The 9,797-nt window shown below is 40.0% G+C and overlaps 1 long non-coding RNA gene across 2 annotated transcripts; it reads right to left on the reverse strand.

Moving 5' to 3' along the window:
* Positions 1 to 470: 470 nt before the first annotated feature.
* LOC133262688 (uncharacterized) lies at positions 471 to 9,329 on the reverse strand. 2 transcript variants are annotated; one of them, XR_009741375.1, is made up of 3 exons: positions 9,044 to 9,329; positions 6,623 to 6,761; positions 471 to 605 (listed from the first exon to the last, which is right to left on the reverse strand). It is a non-coding gene; the product is annotated as an uncharacterized LOC133262688 (long non-coding RNA). The 2 variants fall into 2 exon arrangements; XR_009741376.1 differs by lacking the exon at positions 9,044 to 9,329 and adding an exon at positions 7,353 to 7,408.
* Positions 9,330 to 9,797: the final 468 nt, after the last annotated feature.

Raw genomic sequence — 9,797 nt, forward strand, 5'->3', positions numbered from 1 at the left:
TCTCATATCATCTGTTTCTCTGCCATGTTTAATAGGCTTTGTCTGGTTCAGGGCAAACCCCATTAGGCATGAAAAGGCAGAGCTATGTAAAGGAACTTGCACTGACAGCCTGTTAAATGAATAAGTTTCTGCAGGATAGTTGGATTCAGCTGTTTTGGAAAAAAAATATACACACACAGACACACATTTTATATTTTTTCTCTTTTTTGTCAGTGTTAAAAGAGGATCTCAGCTTGCTGAATGTATTCTTAGCTGCACTGTGCTATCATTCACTGCTAACATTGCAATTGCTGTTTCCTCTGTGTTGGCCCAACCACACGAAATACTCCCGTGGTATTGTAAATCAGACTTTTTGCCATGCCTTCTGATGCTTTGATTTTAAGAATTACACAAACTCATCTTGTCAAAAAAATACTCTTGTAGATGCAGCAGTTAATTGTGCAGGTGGTCACTGAGACCTCCAAGAGCTCACCTGCACATGTGGAAGTTCAGCTTTTCCAGAGGAATAGCTCAGTTTCTGTGCAGGCTTGCAGCTCCATTCCAGGCCTTTGCACTCAGTCACAGCTCCTTTCATCCACGATCCTCAGGCTTGCACGGAGATAGAACTGTGAGAATGACAAAGCGCGTAGTTACAGGTGTGTAGGTTAAATGGTGATGTCAATATAACTTGCAATTTCTTTAAAAAGAATTTTTTCATTTTTTTTTTCATTTAAACCCATGGATAATGGAAGCTGTTTTTGCTGAGCTTTCCCGTGCATTGAATGGGATAAGTGTGTTTGAGTCTGGCCAGAACTCCCAATGATGGAGAAAAAGGGTCCTTTAAGTGCATTTCTGTTCCTACAAATTTTGTCACTGACACTGCACGCAGCTGGTGTAGTTAAGATTAGGACTGCAATTATTTTTTGCTGACTGTGTCAGTTTGAGCTTTTCTAGCAGAATTTCTCTAGAGGGCAGTAAGGATTCAAAGCTGCCTCAGTATAAATATATATCTATTTTGTAGAAATGACAGATCATCTTTGCACAGCAGTAGAGGTTACAAGAGTGGGTGCACATGTTGCAGTGTAGGGTAGAACAGCTAAAAACACATAAAGCATACTGTACACTCTTCCTTCTCATAGCATCACCCAGGCTGATATTTCATTGCACATTTGTATTCTAAATTACTTAAAGTATTCTGCTTTTAGTCTTGATGAGAAAGGGCCTTTTTGTTAGGGAAGCTTCAGTCTGGATTTATAGAAGGTATGATAATAGGGAACAAACTGGAAAAATAAGTCAAGAGTCTGAATGGAAACGTTTAGTTTAACACCCTGCAGGGCTAAGACTAGAATTGCTTCTGTGACTCCTGCCAGAAAGCTGGGGATACTGAAGCTAGACCTAAGTCCAAATACAAGGTATGTGATCATTCTCTGGCTCCAACATTATATTTAACAATGACAAATATAACAATACATGTATAATGCCTGCTGTGAAGGATATAAGCCTGCTGGATATTCACAAATTAGGTAGGGTTACTGGCAAGAAAGGCATGAGGGTATGAAAGTTTTGGAGCTCTCTTGCACCATCTTCATCATCTTTGCACACTGTACCTGAAAGTGATGCAGCGAGGGCATGTAAGGAGATTAAATTCCCTTTAACACCTTATAAATCTCATATATCACTTAGGAAAACAGTGAATAATGAGTCCCACTTAGGAAAACAGTGAATAATGAGTCCCACACAACTGCTGTTTCTAACAGTTCGTAGTCCTTTCTCCTTGTCTCGTCCATACATCTAGTTTTGAAGCCTCCAGAAACAAAGCAGAATGTATTAAGTTTTGTGGTCAGGTTCTTCTAGCTTTACCATCAGTGGGTGGCACCATAAAAAACACCCAGCACAGACACCCACAGCCAGGAGGGTGAGAGGTAAAAGTAGCAGGGTCCACATGTGAATATTTTCAATCCTGTGATGACTGGACTGCAGTAGTAGCTCTGTGTCCAAATATTTAAGGCAGCCCTAACTGCACATGTGGTTATTTGTGTGTTCAGCACTGTCCTAATGAGTTACAAGCTTCTGCATCTTGTGTCTGGATGAGCTGAAACGCAGGGGTATTTGACCATACCTATTCTTTAGACTCTCCTGTTCTTTGCTGTCTCTATTCCTATGATTTCATGATGGTGTATTTTAAACCTAGAAAGGCTCAGGAAGTATTTTATAAAGTTCTTCCAAGACAATGTCAGACTAAAGCTTTATACTGCATTTCCTTGTGTCCAACTGGCTGTAATACACAGTAAGAAGCATGTATGGTGCATACAGAAGTTCAGTTCTTACCTTCATTGTACTTAATCCTGCTGGGTTAGCAGAGCAGAAGAGCCAGAGCAAGAATCTTGGATACAATCAAGCAAGCCAAGGTTCAATCAGGACACAGCAAAGACCATGCAGGAAGACAGGTGGCCAGGGAAACTTATCTACAATTATATAATGGCCAGTACCTGTTCATAAGGTGCCCCTACTTAAACTTCAGATTGAAGCTGTTTATTAGGCTTGGTGATACCATGAATAATAAGAGATCTCTGTGTCATTCTATGATACCTTTACATAACATAATATCTCTATTTCAGTGTAATAACCATTTAAATAGGGCAGGTGTGGTTAAATTTGAGCCGTGTTGTTTTCAGCCAGATGCAGGCAGGCTCACATTTCTGCAGGTGCCTGTTTTGTCCGTTTAATGAGAAATAAAGCTCTGAGGTACAAGAGGTATAATCAGACATGAAACTCTGAGATCCAGTTGTTTACAGTGCCTAAGCAAAATAGTTGAACCCTAAAATTTGAGTTCACCTTGGCATGAGGATTTAGAGAACTGAACTGAAAATGTGACTTACAATACAGTAATTCAGAGGAGCCAATGTATTTCTTATCTCTGTTACAACAATGAAGCTCTCCAAATTCAATTTGCTCAGGTGTTTGCAACAGCGACTGCTAGCTAATTCTTTATTCATTTCCAAGGCAGGTGCCTATCCTTTCCATTCTCATCTTTACTGTGTTTTAATACAAACTTCACCCTTCCAGCAGCATCCCCAGATCTCTCAACTACTTTCGTCTTAACTACTAAACGCAACTACTTGACTTGTTGCCATCTCTTTCAAGTCAGATCTCTTCAGGGACCATGTTTCTCCTGGTCCCTGAATGCTCAACACACACACTGCTCCTGAGTCGAGCTGCAGAAGGATCTTGCAGTTGCCTTGCTGCTGCTATGTGCCACAGGCAGGCAGTTAACCCACAGCTCAGGCAAGGGCTCTATGTAAGAAACAGGGAGCTGCCTCTGTACATCACATCTGAGTAGTTCACACACCAGCCGTAGTATGCTATCATGTTTTGAGAACTTCAGACGTAATATCATCATCAACATATGTGCAAGTGTTATGCCAAAAATTGAAGTCTGGGGCAAAAATATCAGTGGGGCACTTTAAATAAACAGCCAAGACACAACTTTTCAAAACAACTAGTTCAAACAGAAAATTGGAATGTTATGAACAATGTAAGAGTGAGCTAGATTTTATTGTAAGATTATGTGTTTAAGGAATACTAAATTTAGGATCTAAAGATGTTCATACTTGAATATATTTAAATAATTACTCTGTAAAATATTCATCCTACAATATGTATTCTTGCTTTTCAGGTGTCTTAGCATCTAACAAATCTGTATTCCTGACCTTAAAAAGTACATTTCTTCCTTGAAACAAATTTAAACAATAATGTAAGATGCCATAAATCTTGAAACCTCCTATGTCAAATCAAGAGGAGATTTATGCAAGATAATTCCTTACATATTTGCAAAAGAGTTTGGAGTTCTTTTGCTCAGCTTCATCCAGTGTTTTCACCTGAGACCTCTTCCCTCTCCTCTCACTGGCCAAGTGTCCTTTCTTTGGCTGCAGTGTGGCAAGCACATTTTAGGTGTGGGTTGACAACTGTATTTTAAGCAGCCCCCAGCTCATTTCAGACTCAGAACTCTGACAGTTTTCCAAGTACAGTTGCTTGCACACCTCTTACGGAACCATACTGAAGATTTGATCTCGCCTAAAACCCATCCAGGTTAATATGCCAAACTCTCACTGGAAGAAAAAGCACTAATGGAGAAGGTACTCTATACTAGAAGTGATGTCAAGAATGGTTTCCTGACCCATGGACAGGGTTCGAAGTTAGAACTTTCCCCTAGTTAACAGGGAGATAGGATAGACACTCCCTAGGATTTTGTGAAAAATGGGTCATAGCCTTGAGTTTCAGTACTCACTAGGGCACCCAAAGCGACAGCTATACAATGGTGAAGAAACCCTGTCCCCTTTTCACCCATTGCATGTCATGAAGATCATCGTTGTGTGTTTACGTCAAGAGTACTCGGGGAGCTTTCACTCCCCCCTTAGGTTATTCGGTATGAGCAGTAAGGCTCATAAATAGGGTTAGAAGTACCCCTCTGAAAGAGGAATATTCACCTAAAATAGATCTATTTCAAAGGCAGTAGCCCAAGAGTAATCGCTGTTTGGGGTCCTCAGTATAATTCAAACCACACTGTCTCCCAGAAAAAGCTTTTAGTTAAGGGGCTATGATTTTAGGAAGGCTTTATACCCCATATGTGCACTATGGATCATGGAACTAGGAAGCAGTAAAAGTTGAGTACAGCTAGTATACCAGGGACTGACAGCATTATGACTTTTATCAGTTATGTGAGAAATAAGTCCAGTCTTAGTAAGACAGTTAAACCAATAATGACCATACTCCTAGGCTACAGATTTATGGTACAGAGTCCACCCTATAAAGCAATTGTTTAGAAACCAAGAGCTTGAAAACCCTTGTTTGGACAAGTAGTCCTTGCTCTCAAGTTCCATTGAGCTTCCTTTGCTTCAGCCACAGCAGTCCCCCAGAAAGCACCAGGCAAGTAAGCAGACTGAGAGAGACCCAGACCAACAAGCCTTTCATGTCCTGGGGTAGTCCAGCTTGCCTTGTAGAAACATGTAAAACAGTAAGCCAAGTACTGTGAATTCATCATTTGGAAGATACATGGACCATCAGAGCAGCCATAGACCAGCTTATTCTTGGCTCTACTGATGACATCTTCTATTGCTCATGCCTCAGTTGCCCCATTGATAAAACTGTATAGGTAAAGTTATTTTTCAAAGCCCTTTTATATCCATAGATGAAAAACATACAAATGCCAAACACTGTTGTAATGAAAAGTATTTTCCTTGGCTGTTCAAAATCAGTGGGAAATCCATATTGGACACTGCTCCTGGAATGTTTCTGCAGTGGCACTTTTACAGCAAGAGTGCTTTCCTCCGAAAATATACAGGCTGGAAAGGATAAAGTAGATCAAGTTTAGTGGTTCAGGATCAGTCAGTTACTCAATGTTACTGCAGTTAGAAGGAGGTGAAGGGAAGATGGGTGATTTCAGTAAGGTTCCTGCAGGGAAATGTGTGCCAGGATTCAAGCCTGGTGATTCATAAGCTGTTCGTCAGTAGCTGTTAAATATCTGCTTTTTGCCAACGCTCACTGTTTCAGTCTGCCAAAGATACTGGATAAACAGCCCCTGTAAAAAATTTATAGTTTCTCTGGGGAAAACAAAAGGGTTTTGTGGCATGATACAACATCATAAATTAAAGCTTTTTTTTAAAATTAAGAAGTTACATCATGTTTTGATGTAATGTGATGTGGCAGGTCATGCTTTTAATTTTAATAAGCTTAAAAAAGAGAGATTGGGATTTGGGAATATAAATATTGTTTCTGAACCTATAACATCTCTTGTTGGAGGCTGGCAAAGCAGGTTCACCTCTGCCATTCGGGTTCAAGTCTTATTTCAGGAAAACAATTTGAAATGACTCCTGGAGGTATCAGCATCAATTAATGAACTGAATTTCCACTCTACAGACCTTCCAGGAAATTACCAAACAGCATTAGTACTTCTATAGTATTTGTCATACTTAGGAATTGCTGTGCTTTCAAAAGTACTGTCATCTCCAGCCTACCTTTCTTGAGGTGTCCTGTAACTTTCAGGTATTTTCAATTTTAAAGATTCCAGAATGAGGGACCCAGGGCAGTATTTCAGGGGTGCTTACAGAAAGTGCCCACTGGTTTCAGGAGCAACTGAAGTGGTACAAGCGCATCTCCGAGTAGTCAGTCCTTAAACAGAGGCATCTCACTGTGGAATTCAGAATTGAAGCCCATCGTGTTAGCAGTCACTTGAAGATGCACATCCTTTTTAGCATCATAAGGTTATGACAGAGAGCAGAATTCATGCATCTTTAAACTGATGTGAGCTTTCAGCACATCTAAGGCTAGGCCTGAAATAAGGTGCAGAGAGGTCTTCTACCTTATGAACAGTGGACCTGGCTTCTCTTTTTCCCCAGAAAAATGCATGAGCTAGCACAAAAGGGATATTAGCCTTCATTTTAACCTTTGGTCATTGCTATAAGTAATGTAAAGGGTTGGACGTACTGCAGGACTACACAAAGGAGAAATAATCAGCATTTCACCTCCTGAATTTTATTCATTTTTCTTTCAGCTCAGTCACAGGAAGATGTGGTCTGAACCGTGCATTTAGTTAGTCATATCTGACATGACTTCACTAGATGGCCATTGCTCTGTTCTCACTTACTTGGTCTGATCTCACTAGATGGAACTCCTGGAGGGGATTGCCCTTGTCGCACGTTGGCTTTGGCTGTGAAGGGATCCTGGAGCTCTCACTGCCTCCCTTGGCAGAAACTTGGCACTTTCTGGAGGAGTCTTGCATAAGCCTTTGGAGAACGAAATAAGAAATGACTACTGTAACACAGCTGAGTAATGCGGTTCATTTCACGCTGCTCAGACAACCACCTCACCCTCTGCTAAGCCCAAGGTAATTGGTTTGGGGCTGTTTAGGGCACGTGCCTTTCATTCTCCTTTCTAATTTCTCTTTTCAGTCCTCTTATTTATTTTCCTAATAGTTCATTTTTCCATTCTAACTCTCATTTTTATATTTTTAATCAAATTCAGAATAGAGGAAAAAGGGTGACCCATTGTCCTCATAAGTGACATCTAGTCTATGACTTGACTGACAGGAGGTACCATTAGAATAAGCATCCCTTCTCTGACTGAGACTATCCATGTTAACATTTCTGTACTCTGGGCTATATATTTGATCTTACATAGCTGTAAATTATGAGCGACTCCATCAAAGTCAGAGGCATTTCTACAGTGCTAACATGGTGTAGGTCAGCTCAGATTCATGCTTTGAGGATTTCAGATGTCTCACTAGGGCTCCTGTTGTATTGCTGGCCAATTCTGTCATTCAGGCATGTATGTGGTTAGAGTGAGCTGGCAAAGTACCCAATATGTGAGCTTCTCACAAGAATCTCTGCCTTGAATTTCTTGAAGATCAGGTTCACACTGGCATTTGAACCTGGCCATGGAGACAAAAGTGTACAGTACGTTACTATATTGTAAATCATATGAGGGCAATATCAAAACACAATAAAAAAACATCTGAAATAATTTTCCCTGTGTGCACAGGGTATGTCTCCTTGGGGTAAAACTGATCTTTCAATTCAGAGTTCACATAGAAGGTAAACTACTGCAGACAGAAGTTGTTCAACATAATCAGCTGAAAACGGCAAGCCTAGATGAAACATTACCAAAGTTAGCCTGTAAGGAGGAAAAAGATTTTGCTTTCAGTTCCACAGTGTTACACTCATGTTCTGTGACTGGCTTCTGTACTAGTAATTATTTCTTTACATCTGAGAAAATCTTGGAATGTTATGGAGAAGGCTGAACTGTTAGAAGAGGGCTCTGTGGGAAGGGAGGAGGAATGCATAGTTTTGATTCATGTGAGGAATGTGCTCACTAGGAATAAAGTTTACAGACTTATTTCAGGAATTACAAAACCAAAATGAGATCAAAACTTGCATGATCAGCCTAACTGTTGGAAAACAGGGTAAGTAGCTGCAGAAACTGGTACGTAGGGAAAGTGGGGAGGGTCAAAGGTGAAGGAGTGCTTAAGTCTCTTTGTAACTGATAGAAAACAGAAAAAATGTTTTTAAGAACTTCATACTTTGTATTCTCTTAGATAATGAGAACATAAAACGTCTGGTTCTCATCTTTTTTACACTTACGTAAAATTGGGATCAACTCAACAAGTTAATGGAGTTACATAGGTTTAAATCTGGCATAAGTGAGATAAGAAACAGGCCCATCAGTTCATTAAGGACTTCATTAACTGTGACTGGAATATCTTGCAGAGCCTGTGTTCCTGCAAATAAAAACATGCATTTGAGGCCACAGGAAGGTGTTCTGCATGCCCTAATTTGTATGTGTACAGCCAGCTGCCTATTTTAAAGTCAAAAGCTAGAGGGCTCTGTATAATTACATCTGGGAGTGGGTGAGAGTGTATTTGTACAACGGTAGGACTTGTGCATGCAACAAGATAGATGCACACACAGGTGGGTCTAACCTGTCATCAGTAATAAACTGAGCACAGCAAAATATACAAAGTTCTTCGTGCACACAAGACCTTCCATTTAATTAAACTTTGCCATGACTTCTTGGCTTGCAAAATTGCCCTGTTTATGTTTATCTCACTTATATATAAGTTAAATATATAACTGCATTCCACCATTCTGTGTTTTCTGCTGAGGGATATGCTTATGGTCTTATGATGCTACTCAACCCCCACTCTGTACCAATTTTATTCAAACGTCAAAATAATGTATATTAAAAAATCCATCCACAGGAAGGATTTGAATAGCAAAGGAACAAGCATCTCCCTCAAAATTTATTCCCCTTCATTATTGATGGGCTCCATCACTTCAACTTGGCTGTTTGATCAAGTGGTAAATCATGTAAATATACCATGTATGAGTGTCAAAGCAGTTTTGAGGAACTGAAAATTTTTAAGTTACAGGTCAAGCAGCAATTTCCGAGAACAACCCCTAATGAAAGCAAAGATTTTCTTCCTTTTAAGCACACATCAGACCAATCTAATTTACTAGGGAGAAAATTCACTTTAGTGCAGAAGGACAATCCAGACGTATACACTACTCACGCCCTTGTTAAGTGAAAATTGGGATAAGTGGTACTAAGTCAGTGCATAGATCTTAAGCTTGTCCTCTTCAATAGGGTGAGTTTTACCTTTAATAATAAGTAGAGCATCAGTGTTGTCTAGAATCTTCTGAGGACCATTAACACACAGTCGAGTTTCACCATAAAGATGTAGCAGAAAATATAAATTAATTGAGAGCTGGTTTACTAGTTATATACTTCTTATTGCTTCTCATTTGTGTACTTTGGACTTTAGTATGTCTTGTCCAAATTACGCTGAAAAAAGTTCTGAATTCAGTCCTTCAGTCTTATCAGTCCTTCATGTTATTTACTTATGCATTTCTACTCAATTTCTGTTGAAAATTTATCATATCACAAGGAAATCCTGCAGATTTAATTTAGTCACTGTGTTACATGCTACATTTGTCCTTGAAAAGGTCTGCTTCAGCACACCAGAATGCAGATGAAGGTGAATGAAGCTCAGATATGCAAATCTGATACAGGCCCTCAAAAGAAACTAGATCTCCACAGCCACAGTTCCAGTAGTCAGGGAAGGATCAATGAGGGCAACATTCAACCTGGGAGAGATGCCTTAGGTAGCAGCAGAGGGCAGCTTTGCTGGGTTTTTCAGCTGTCCCTCCTTCAAACAGCACCACCAGACATGCAGAAGGCCCCGTTCTCTGATTCCTAAGGTACATTGCACATAGGACTCAGGCTGGTGTAACTTCTTTTAAATTAACTGGATTTCAGAGATGCAG

The sequence above is a fragment of the Pezoporus flaviventris genome, unplaced genomic scaffold (genome assembly GCF_033815535.1).
Source record: "Pezoporus flaviventris isolate CSIRO_AGI_PZ_B2104156 unplaced genomic scaffold, CSIRO_AGI_Pfla_v1 ptg000213l, whole genome shotgun sequence".
NCBI lineage: Eukaryota > Metazoa > Chordata > Aves > Psittaciformes > Psittacidae > Pezoporus > Pezoporus flaviventris.